Below are 13,294 nucleotides of genomic sequence, written 5' to 3' on the forward strand. Positions count from 1 at the left end.
ATGAGCCGGTCGGGCAGCGACCACGGGCACGGGTGCTCGGTCGCCCGCACAGTGAAGACGAAGCGGGAGGGGGAGCTGGGTCGTTGGGCCGGCTGGGGGAATAAGGCCGAGGGGCAGGGGGGTCGTGTCTCTTTCCCCCTTTTTCATTTTTTAGATTTTTCCTTTTAAAACCTCTGTTTCTTTTACTTTAGCTAGCAAAAAATAGTTTTACTAAAATATGAAAGTGGCTCCACAAATAGAGTTGCAAAATAATCCTCTGTCACAAAAGTTTGGCACTTATGTAAAATAGTTTGTACTTTTTTATATAATTTAAAAAGCATTTAAATTATTGTTTTGGACCTTGTCTTAATTAGTTTAGGGCATTTAAACACTTTAAAAAAAATGTTGGGTCACCACCACAATTGGTTATGGAAAATTTGCCACACTTTGAACATTTTAGTTTTCATGTTTTAAAAAACTTTGAGTTTTGGACTATAATTTGAATTTGAAAATGTAACCGGTTCGAATCTAAACGAGATCAGCAATAGTAACAATGGTGACGTGGCATCATTAGCAGAGGATTACTGTAGCTTAATTATCCAGGCGTTACACCCATAAGGCATGGTTCACAAGCATCAAGTGATTCATAGTCAAGTGATTCCAAAAGTCCATCTTTATGGAGTTTCTTCACGCGCTTTACACTGATATGACCCAAACGGCAGTGCCACAAATATGTTGCACTATCATTATCAACTTTGCATCTTTTGGCATCAATATCATGAATATGTGTATCACCATGATCAAGATTCAATAAACCATCAACATTGGGTGTATGACCATAGAAGGTTTTATTCATATAAACAGAATAACAATTTATTCTTTGTCTTAGATGAATAATCATATCGCAATAAACATGATCTAATCATACTTATGCTCAACGCAAACACCAAATAACATTTATTTAGGTTCAACACTAATCTCAAAAATATAGGGAGTGTGCGATGATGATCATATCAATCTTGGAACCACTTCCAACACACATCGTCACTTCACCCTCAACTAGTCTCTGTTTATTCTGTAACTCCTGTTTTGAGTTACTAATCTTAGCAACCCAGGGGTTAGTATAAACACTAGTAAGGTACACATCAATAAGATGTATATCAAATATACCCTTGTTCACTTTGCCATCCTTCTTATCTACCAAATATTCAGGGCATTTCCACTTCCAGTGGCCATTTCCTTTGCAGTAGAAGCACTCAGTTTCAGGCTTTGGTCCAGCTTTGGGCTTCTTTGCGGGAGTGACAACTTGCTTGCCATTCTACTTGAAGTTCCCTTTCTTTCCCTTTGCCCTTTTCTTGAAACTAGTGATCTTGTCAATCATCAACACTTGATGTTCTTTCTTGATTTCTATCTTCGTCGATTTCACCATCATGAAGAGCTCAGGAATCGTTTTCGTCATCCCTTGCATACTATAGTTCATCACGAAGTTCTACTAACTTGGTGATGGTGACTAGAGAACTCTGTCAATCACTATCTTATCTGGAAGATTAACTCCCACTTGATTCAAGCGATTGTAGTACCCAGACAATCTGAGCAAATGCTCACTAGTTGAGCAATTCTCCTCCATATTTTAGCTATAGAACTTGTTGGAGACTTCATATCTGTCAACTCGGGTATTTGCTTGAAATATTAACTTCAACTCCTGGAACATCTCATATGGTCCATGACGTTCAAAACGTCTTTGAAGTCCCGATTCTAAGCCGTTAAGCATGGTGCAGTAAACTATCTAGTCATCATATTGAGCTAGCCAAACGTTCATAACGTCTGCATCAGCTCCTACAATAGGTCTGTCACCTAGTGGTGCATCAATGACATAATTCTTCTGTGCAGCAATGAGGATAAACCTCGGATCACGGACCCAGTCCGCATCATTACTACTACCATCTTTCAACTTAGTTTTCTCTAGGAACACATATAAAACATAGGGAAGCAACAACGCAAGCTATTGATCTAAAACATTATTTGCAGAATACTATCAGGACTAAGTTCATGATAAATTAAAGTTCAATTAATCATATTACTTAATAACTCCCACTTAGATAGACATCCCTCTAATCATCTAAGCGATCACGTGATCCAAATCAACTAAACCATATCCGATCATCATGTGAAATGGAGTAGTTTTCAATGGTGAACATCACTATGTTGATCATATCTACTATATGATTCACGCTCGACCTTTCAGTCTCAGTGTTCCGAGGCCATATCTGCATATGCTAGGCTCGTCAAGTTTAACCCGAGTATTCTGCGTGTGCAAAACTGGCTTGCACCCGTTGTAGAGGAACGTAGAGCTTATCACACCCGATCATCACGTGGTGTCTCGGTATGATGAACTTTGGCAACGGTGCATACTCAGGGAGAACACTTTTACCTTGAAATTTAGTGAGAGATCATCTTATAATGCTACCGTCAATCAAAGCAAAATAAGATGCATAAAGGATAAACATCACATGCAATCAATATAAGTGATATGATATGGCCATCATCATCTTGTGCTTGTGATCTCCATCTCTGAAGCACCGTCATGATCACCATCGTCACCGGCGCGACACCTTGATCTCCATCGTAGCATCGTTATCGTCTCGCCAACTATTGCTTCTATGACTATCGCTACCGCTTAGTGATAAAGTAAAGCAATTACAGGGCGATTGCATTGCATACAATAAAGCGACAACCATATGGCTCCTGCGAGTTGCCGATAACTCTGTTACAAAACATGATCATCTCATACAATAAAATTTAGCATCATGTATTGACCATATCACATCACAACATGCCCTACAAAAATAAGTTAGACGTCCTCTACTTTGTTGTTGCAAGTTTTACGTGGCTGCTACAGGCTGAGCAAGAACCGTTCTTACCTACGCATCAAAACCACAATGATATTTCGTCAAGTTAGTGCTGTTTTAACCTTCGCAAGGACCGGGCGTAGCCACACTCGGTTCAATCAAAGTTGGAGAAACTGACACCCGCCAGCCACCTGTGTGCAAAGCACCTCGATAGAACCAGTCTCGCGTAAGCGTACGCGTAATGTCGGTCCGGGCCGCTTCATCCAACAATACCGTCGAACCAAAGTATGACATGCTGGTAAGCAGTATGACTTGTATCACCCACAACTTGTGTTCTACTCATGCATATAACATCTACGCATAAACCTGGCTCGGATGCCAATGTTGGGGAACGTAGTAATTTCAAAAAATTTCTACGCACACGCAAGATCATGGTGATGCATAGCAACGAGAGGGGAGAGTCTTGTCCACGTACCCTTGTAGACCAAAAGCGGAAGCGTTAGCACAACACGGTTGATGTAGTCGTACGTCTTCACGATCGGACCGATCCAAGTACCGAACGTACGGCACCTCCGAGTTCAGCACACGTTCAGCTCGATGACGTCCCACGAACTCCGATCCAGCGGAGCTTTGCGGGAGAGTTCCGTCAGCACGACGACGTGATGACGGTGATGATGTTGTTACCGACGCAGGGCTTAGCCTAAGCACCGCTACGATATGATCGAGGTAGAAAATTGTGGAGGGGCACCACACACGGCTGAGAGAGATCAACAGATCAACTTGTGTGTCTTGGGGTGCCCCCTGCCCCCGTATATAAAGGAGCAAGGGGGGGGGGTGTCGGTGTCAAAACCGGTGGATCTTGGGTAGGGGGTCCCGAACTGTGCGTCTAAGGCTAATGGTAACAAGAGGCAGGGGACACAATGTTTTACCCAGGTTCGGGCCCTCTCGATGGAGGTAATACCCTACTTCCTGCTTGATTGATCTTGATGATATGAGTATTACAAGAGTTGATCTACCACGAGATCGTAGAGGCTAAACCCTAGAAGCTAGCCTATGATTATGATTGTTGTTCTACGGACTAAACCCTCCGGTTTATATAGACACCGGAGTGGGCTAGGGTTACACAGAGTCGGTTACAGAGAAGGAGATCTACATATCCGAATTGCCAAGCTTACCTTCCATGCAAAGGAGAGTCCCATCCGGACACGGGACGAAGTCTTCAATCTTGTATCTTCATAATCCAACAGTCCGGCCAAAGTATATAGTTAGGCCGTCCGAGGACACCTTAATCCAGGACTCCCCCAGTAGCCCCTGAACCAGGCTTAAATGACGACGAGTCTAACCCGCAGATTGTTTTCGACATTGCAAGGCGGGTTCTTCTCCAAATTCTCTAGGGTACCTATTGTAACGAGCAGTGTCTGACCTCCCATTAATGTTGCACTCCTCGGCTTATGTGCTTTAATAATGGCTGTCTCCACGTGTCGAGCGAATGCGAGAAGTCGGGGCATTTTTACAATTGCCACCCTGACCATGTGAGTAAATTGTCTATTTAAAGAGACGGGGATCCTCAGATCCAAATCACACCATCTCCTCCCAGCGAGTATCCATCAGAGCGCACCTAAAAAAATCCATACCACCATGGCCGGCCGTCGCGGATCCTCCTCTCGCTCCCGTAGCACCAGGCCAGGTGATGTGAGAAATGTTCTGTCCCCCACAGCCGACTAGTAGAGTTGCAGACCAAGGGGTTTCTTCCGCCTGCGTACATGGTCCCCGTCCGAGCTGGACTAGCCACTTATAATGGCAGGGAGCAAGCGGAGAGTTCTCCAAACCCATCCAAGGGGGAGCGGGTATGCTTTGTCCCCTATTTGTTGAGGGGACTCGGATTTCCAATCCATCCTTTCCTCCACGGGCTCCTGGAGTTCTACGGACTCCAGCTGCATAACTTTACCCCAGCCTCCATACTGCATATCGCAGGCTACGTTGCCTTCTGCGAGCTATTTCTGGGTTGCGAAGCTCATTTCGAGATGTGGAAGAGGCTATTCTGCCTCGTACCCCGCACTCACGAGGGGTCGGTATATCAAGTGGGCGGAGCCGAAATATGGCGCATCGCCGGGACCGGATACCTATCCGGCACCCCGAAGAAGACATTCGAAGACTAGCCTTCGGAGTGGTTTTATATGGAGGATGTCCCTCTTCCGGACCCTATTCATAAGGGCCTTCCCAAGTTTCTAAATGCCCCGTTGAAGAAACGTCACAGCTGGCGCCCCCGGAGCCCCCAGGAGGAAGATAACAGAGAGATCCTTTTCCTGATGGACAGGATAAAGACGCTGGCCAAATCAGGGCTGACAATAATTGAGGTTATGTCCATATGTATAATGCGGGGAGTGCATCCACTTCAATATCGGGGGAAACCCATGTGGCACTTCAACGGAGAAGACGATGCCACCCGCTGCGGCCGCAAAGGTCTGGACTCCCCTGCCGCTCTGGCGAAGATATTGTTCGATTTGTACAAAGGAGAAGAAGAGGAGTTCATCCGTATCAAGCCTCGGGATGGATTCTCCATGTACAACCCCCCAAGCTGGGTGAGCGGCTATCTTTTATTCCAGTCTTTCCCGCATTCTTTAGCATAAATATTTACCTTGCCAATTTATAGCAGGAACTGTGAAAAGCTATGAGGGAGGTTCACAGCCCGTCTCGACAGCTAGAGAACCCCGAACGGGCCCTCGACCCCGGACTCGAAGAAGATCCGGACACATTTGTGGAGCTCGTCGACCGAACATTTTATCAGTTAAGCTGCGATGGTGCATTGGTGGCCATCATAGCTGATTATCTTGGCCTGCTCCCTATATCACAGGTAAGTAAGACCGGAGTCCCAACTTCCAAAAAGGAATCCCTCTTAGAGATTTACCCACCGCACATGTATTGCATTTTACAGGGAAGGCCATCGGGACGCCATGCCGAACCCGCGGTGACTCGTCCACAAGGGGCATCAAAGCCGGGTAGGCTTAAAAGGAAGGCGGTCAGGACCGAGATGCCGTTGCAAAGGTATGTTTAAAAACCTGCTACGTAACTATCATCGTTAAAATATAACGATGTCCATTGTCCTCTGGCAGAAAAAGCGCTCGCCGGACTATATTCGGAGAGCCTGCCGGCCACGCCTCCACTAGCCAGACTCCGAGGCTGGACTCAAGGGCGGAGGTCAACACGGACGATCCTCCTACAGAGGATGCAGATAGATTCTATGCTACAAACTCCAAAGTGGAGAGCACCATGAATCATAGGCGCCGACGGGCCACACTACGCGACCCTAATTTCTCCGAAGAGGCGTTCAATGCCTTCAACTCAGGGGACACGTACATTCGGGCTGCTCAAGGTGGCCTCGCCAGAGCCATGGACCAGTACGTAAAGGATATACGGGTAAGAAAATTTGATAAGTATGTATATTAGTAGCCCCTGAGACTTGAAACAGTTGGCACAACTGATTTAAGGATCGTCGTGTGCATAGATTCTGACAGAGAAGAATACCCAGCTGTCTAAAGAGCTGGAGGAGTGCAAAGCCCAACTGCAGGCCGCAATTGCCGTAATGGAGGAGTCTACGAAGGCCCCATCTGGTAATATTTGTTTTGATCAAAAATAATGTCATGGCATGTACCAGTTTAGTATTCAGCATGAATGCAAATCTAACAATAGATTCTGCAGACAATCCCGGAGGCAATCCGGAGATCGTACCAGAGGATGAGCAACATGTTCGTTGACAGCTGAAGGCTGGCGAGCGTGTGCTTACAAAGGTTATAAAGGAGAAAAATACTCTCCAGGACGCGAACACCCGACTGGACGTCGAATTAAAGGATGTTTGGGCCCAGCTGGCTGACTCTGTAAAGGAGATTAAGAGACTTCGACGCGGCATATTCAGTAAGTGCTCTAACGAACCACTATAAAGTTCGACGAAGAAGCGTGCTAACAAAATTATGTCCGTAGGCCTACTGACAGGTCGTCCCGAAGAGGAGATGCCCGGATCTGCAGGCGATCTTCCGCCGGAGCTCTCACAACTGCACGAACAAGTTCGACAGGTGATGCAGGGTATTGCCCAAGCCTTGTGGCCATCCACCTCCCTGCCAGGAGGCATGGGGGAGCTTGTGTAGATGCTCAAGGGAGCGCGGTGGCGCTTCCGATTATGGAAGATATCAGCCTGCTGACAAGGTGCGAGAGAAGCCTGCACCATGATGAAGACGCGATATATCAAGGCTGACCCGAACCACATGGCCGAGGTCGGATCTGTAGGATCAGATGGGAAAGAGATCCCTGTAAGTCTGGTATATGACCAGGTAGCATTAGCTGCTAAGTATTCCTAATAGGACTGTAGGCTAGACAGCCTGTTGGATGGTATAGAAGAAGAATTTAGTCAGTCTAAGTGACTTTTGTACTTTGAAGGACACATTTGTCCCTAGCCGGATTGTAAATCATTTGTCTTGGCGGACCTTTTCGCTTCAACCTCTGGACCCGACAGTTTGGAGTGTATCCGAATACCCGCTCGGTTATGTGAGAACCGGGGCACGCGTGGAAACCAGGCGTATGGGTCATAAGCGCTTGAACAGACAAGTACCCAACTAGTTATGTTATATTACATGGGTAGTAAGAAACATCTTCCAGGGAGAATAGTTCCATTAAGGGTTCCTTTCCCTGGGTGTGCACGCAGTAAGGTGCATGCCCGAACTGCAAAAAATGACGCAGGATATAATCATCTAGGGTAATGTTTTGTAATAAGTAAATGACATCTTTTGTTCACCGACCGAATATTCCCTTAAGAACGCTAGCTTTCGGCTTCACCCAGTCTGAGGTACACATCCGGCTGACCATGCAGTAACAATCGCAGAGGTGCTCCCCTTATGCCCTAGCCGAATTAACGGGAACGTAGGGCATAAACACAAGAGCCAGGCAACCCAGCTTGGCCAAAACTTAAGTCATATCGATGCATATAATGGTGAAAAAGGCACATATGGGGAAATGACGCATATGTGGTGGGCATAAAGCCCATAAGGTAACTATATTAAGCTTCCGTACAAGAAGCCCCTAGGTATATTGAGCGCGCATAGCACGGCAGAGTGTGCGGTCAAAGCATACTTGAAGCTTTTAAAGCTATATATAAAAAGGAGAGAGAGAGACGATAAAATTTAAAAGGGGAGATGGAGGTAAGGAGACAAACACAGAGTTCGACACTAGGCGTATAATCTTCGGAGTCTGGCCGCGTTCCATGGGTTCGGCTCGAGTCGATTATCTGATGCATGACGCAGGCGGTACGCACCTCCAATGAGAACTTTGTCAATGATGAAGGGACCCTCCTACTTGGGCTTGAGCTTTTCTTCTCTGGTAGGCGTAGAACGAGTTCGCCAATGTTATTAGTTTTGGCATGTACTTCTCTGCTTTGATACCTTCGAGCCTGCTATTGATAGAATGCGGAACGGGCCTTTGCAACGTCACGCTCCTCCTCCAGGGCATCTAAGCTGTCCTGCCGATCCAGCTCGGCTTCTCTCTCTTCGTACATGCGCACTCTAGGTGAGTCATGGATGATATCACAGGGTAGCACCGCCTCTGCGCCATACACCATAAAAATGGTGTGTATCCGGTTGTGCGATTTGGCGTGGTCTGCAGCCCCCATAGTACAGAGTCGAGCTCCTCGACCCAGTGCATATCTGATTCCTTCAAGGATCGCACTAGTCTGGGTTTAATGCCGCTCATAATAAGACCATTCACTCGTTCGACTTGACCATTTGTTTGGGGGTGATAGACGGAGGCATAATCTAGTTTTATGCCCATTTTGCTGCACCAGGTTTTCACCTCGTCCACTGTGAAGTTTGAGCCGTTATCGATGATGATGCTGTGGGGGACACCATAGCGGTGTACGACCCCGGATATAAAGTCTATCACTGGTTTGGACTCGGCCGTTTTAACTGATTTGGCTTCTATCCATTTGGTGAATTTATCGACCATGACCAACAAGTACTTCTTCTTATGGCTTCCTCCTTTAAGGGGTCCAACTATATCGAGCCCCCAGACCGCAAAGGGCCAAGTTATGGGGATTGTTTGGAGGGCGGTAGGTGGCATATGGCTTTGATTTGCAAAAATATGGCAACCGACGCAATGTTGGACAAGGTCCTGTGCGTCTGCCCGGGCTGTCGGCCAGTAGAAACATGTACGGAAGGCCTTGCTTACGAGGGCCCGAGCTGTGGCATGGTGGCGGCCGAGTCCGGCATGAATTTCGGCCAAAAGCTGCTGCCCTTCCTCTTCGGAGATGCACCTTTGGAGCACTCCGGTCGCGCTTTTCTTATAAAGCTCTCCCTCATGGACTTTGTAGGCTTTAGAGCGCCGCACAATGCAACGTGCCTCATTTTGGTCCTCTGGGAGTTCCTGCCTATTTAAGTAGGCTAAGAAGGGTTCTGTCCACGGGGCGATGACCGCCATAATCACATGGGCCGAAGGTGTTATTTCGGTGGCGGAGCCTCCGATTACGTTAGATTGTTCAGGATCTAGGGTTGTATGCGGATCCGGACTGGTATTGCCGGTCTCCCCTTCCCATACCACGGATGGCTTGAACAGCCTTTCCAAAAAAATATTAGATGGGACGGGGTCGCGTTTAGCGCCGATGCGGGCAAGGATATCCGCTGCTTGATTGTTTTCACGAACCACATGGTGGAATTTGAGCCCCTCGAACCGAGCTGACATTTTGAGAACGGCATTGCGGTAGGCCGCCATTTTCGGGTCCTTGGCGTCAAAGTCTCCATTTATTTGAGATATTGCGAGATTTGAATCCCCACGTACTTCTAGGCATTGAATGCCCATGGAGACTGCCATCCAAAGACCATGCAACAATGCCTCATACTCGGCTGCATTGTTGGAATCTGTGTAAAGTATTTGGAGTACGTATTGGACTGTATCTCCGGTGGGGGACGTCAGGACGACGCTAGCCCCTAGACCAGCTAGCATCTTAGAGCTGTCAAAGTGCATGATCCAATTGGAGTACGCGCCGTACTCTTTAGGGAGTTCGGCTTCTGTCCATTCAGCGACGATGTCAGCTAGTACTTGCGACTTAATGGCTCGCCGTGGTTTGTAAGTTATGTCGAACGGGAGGAGCTCGATAGCCCATTTAGCAATCCGGCCCGTGGCATCGTGGTTATTTATTATGTCATTGAGTGGTACTTCGGAGGCCACCGTGATTGAACACTCTTGAAAGTAGTGTCGTAGTTTTCGGGATGCCATGAAGACCGCGTATGCTATCTTTTGATAATGTGGGTACCGTGACTTGCATGGAGTGAGGACAGTGGATACGTAGTATACCGGCTTTTGTAGTGGGAATTTATGTCCATCTGTCTCTCGTTCGACGACGAGCACTGCGCTTACAACCTGGTGTGTTGCAGCTATGTATAGCAGCATGGGTTCGCTGACATTTGGTCCTGCTAGGATTGGATTGGTGGCCAAGAGGGCTTTTATTTCTTCCAGCCCAGCCGTAGCCGCATCCGTCCACTCGAAGTGTCCGGTGTGTCAAAGAAGGCGATAAAGAGGCAGTGCCTTTTCTCCTAATCGAGAGATAAAGCGGCTTAGGGCGGCCACGCATCGAGTTAATTTCTGGATTTGCTTGAGGTCTGTTGGGGTAGCCAACTATGATAGAGCTCGGATTTTAGTCGGGTTTGCTTCAATTCCTCTATTGGAAACAATAAAGCCCAAGAGCTTTCCAGCTGGTACGCCGAAAACACATTTTTCCGGGTTGAGCTTGATGTCATATGTTTGGAGATAGTCGAACATAAGCCTCAAGTCGTCTATTAATGATTCGACGTGTCTGGTTTTGATGACCACGTCGGCTACATAAGCCTCCACTGTTTTGCTGATTTGTGTTTCTAGGCATGTCTGAATCATGCGTTGATAGGTTGCACCGGCGTTTTTTAACCCGAAAGGCATGGTGTTAAAACAGAAGGTTCCGCATGGAGTGATAAATGCCGTTGCGGCTTGATCAGACTCTGCCATCTTGATTTGATGGTATCCAGAGTATGAGTCGAGGAAACACAATGAGTCGTGTCCTGTGGTGGCGTCGATGGTTTGATCAATGTGGGGGAGGTGGAAGGGATCCTTGGGGCAAGCCTTATTGCAGGTCCTTGAAATCGACACATAGGCGCCAGCATTTGTCCTTCTTTGGTACCATCACCAGGTTTGCTAGCCAGTTCGGATGTTTAATTTCTCTGATGAATCCGACCTCGAGTAGCTTGGCTAGCTCTTCTCCCATGGCTTGTCGCTTGGGTTCTGAAAAGCGCTGAAGAGTCTGCTTGACCGGCTTGTATCCCTTTAGTATGTTTAGGCTATGCTCGGCCAGCCTGCATGGGATACCTGACATATCCGAGGGATGCCAGGCGAAGATGTCCCAATTCTCGCGCAAGAACTCTCGTAGTGCGGCGTCTATTGTGGGGTTCAGTTGTGCCCCAATTGATGCTGTTTTTGTAGGGTCCGTTGGGTGGACCTGGAATTTGACTATTTTGTTTGCTGGTTTAAAAGAGGTGGACTTGGGTCGTTTGTCGAGTATCACATCGTCCCTGTCCACTGCGGAGCACAGTGCAGTTAACTCTTCGGCCGCGAGGGCTTCGGATAATGCCTCCAGGGCTAGTGTGGCAGTTTTATTTTCGGCGTGGAGTGCTATGTCCGGATCACTGGCTAGAGTGATGATTCCATTGGGCCCCGGCATCTTGAGCTTCATGTACCCGTAATGGGGTATAGCTTGGAAGCTTGTGAATGCATCCCGCCCTAAAAGGGCGTGGTATCCACTGCTAAGCAGGGCCACTTGGAATGTGATTTCTTCAGACCTATAATTCTTCGGAGTGCCGAATACCACATCCAGTGTGATTTTTCCCGCGCATCGTGCCTCCCGACTAGGGATGCTTCCTCTAAAGGTCGTGCTGCTTTGCTCAATGCGGCTCTTATCTATTTCCATTTTGTTAAGAGTTTCCTCGTAGATGAGGTTTAATCCGCTGCCTCCGTCCATGAGAACTTTAGTAAGACGGAAGCCGTCCACAATTGGACTAAGGACCAAAGTGGCTGGTGCTCGGACTGTTCGGAATTGAGGTTCGTCGCTGGCATTGAAGGTTATGGCCGTATCGTTCCATGGGTTTACTGTTGCGACGTGGCAGACTTAGATGAGGCCGCGGAGCACTCGCTTGCGCCTATTGTTTGAGGCGAAATTATCGAAGACTGTCAGTATTGTATTGTTATTTTCTGCGGGATGGTGCTCTGCGGTATTGTTGATGAGAAGGTCCTCGCCGCTCTTGGCCACCTGCCGGAGTAGCCAACATGCTCTAAGGCTGTGTGTTGGTATGATGCCCAGTGTGCTGTGAATTTTGCATGGCCTGTTGAGCCATCCCTCCAGTACGGCTCCACGCACTGTAGAGGGCTTTGGCTTCTTTGTAATTGGATTGGGTGACTTGCGAGAGCGCACCCTTTTAGTTCAGACGAGGGGTTTAGTTAGGGCCAGGGGATTCCAGAATTTTGTTTGGGTTTTCCAGGCGCTTTCCATCGCACAGTATTTCTGTACTATGGCCGCCAAGTCGGCAAAGTGTGCTATGTCACGGCGACTTATGGCGTTGAGAATTCCCTTGTCCGTGCAATTTTTGCAAAAGAATGAGATTGCGTCTTCCTCGTGATAGTCCTTAACCTTGCTCATTACAAGGAGGAATCTGGCCCAGAAGTGGTGTACTGTCTCTTGGGGCTCTTGTCTAATGTGGGAAAGATCACTTGTGTCTGGGTGGGTGGGTAGACTTAAGTCTACATCCTAACCCAATCTGAGACCCAGGGGCAAAGGAGCTCCCGAGCTTAGCAGCTCGGGCTCCAGAATGTTTCCCAATATTTGTGGCCCGTTGCCCGATACTATGTTCGAAGCCTGTGCCATGTCCTCCCGTGGACGGGTATCCGGCTCGGAGAGCTCGGGAATCCGGACATAGTTTGTCCTCAAAATAGAGGAAGAATCGCTATTTTGTTCCTCCACTATCGCTATCTGATGGGTGACCAACGGAGAGTTAATATCCCTTTGGTCGGGTTTGAGCCTGATCCGATCATAGTCCATAGCGACTCCCAGGGCGGTGATGCGATCCAAGAGCTCGTTCAGGGAGGAGAGCTCCATTGGATCTAGGGGTGGGTGTTCGGTATAAACCGAAAATTCGGTTTCTACCATTCGTTTTTTTTCAATTCGGTTAGGAAAAGCACTAACCAAAAATGGTGACAAAAAATAGCTAACCGAAAATATGGTTAGCCGAAAATTCAGTGCGGTTTTCGGTTTTATACCGAATGACCACGTTTGAGTATTTGTGCTTGAATGGATGCAGCGGTGCCCTCTTATATAGGCAAAAAAACATGGCTGTTTTCCTTGGTCGGGCGAGGTGGGACTAAAGAAACAAAACGTTCTGGTCAGCTGTACCTATACGCTCGCACGACCG

Source organism: Triticum dicoccoides, chromosome 4B, assembly GCF_002162155.2.
Source record: "Triticum dicoccoides isolate Atlit2015 ecotype Zavitan chromosome 4B, WEW_v2.0, whole genome shotgun sequence".
Taxonomy (NCBI): Eukaryota; Viridiplantae; Streptophyta; class Magnoliopsida; order Poales; family Poaceae; genus Triticum; species Triticum dicoccoides.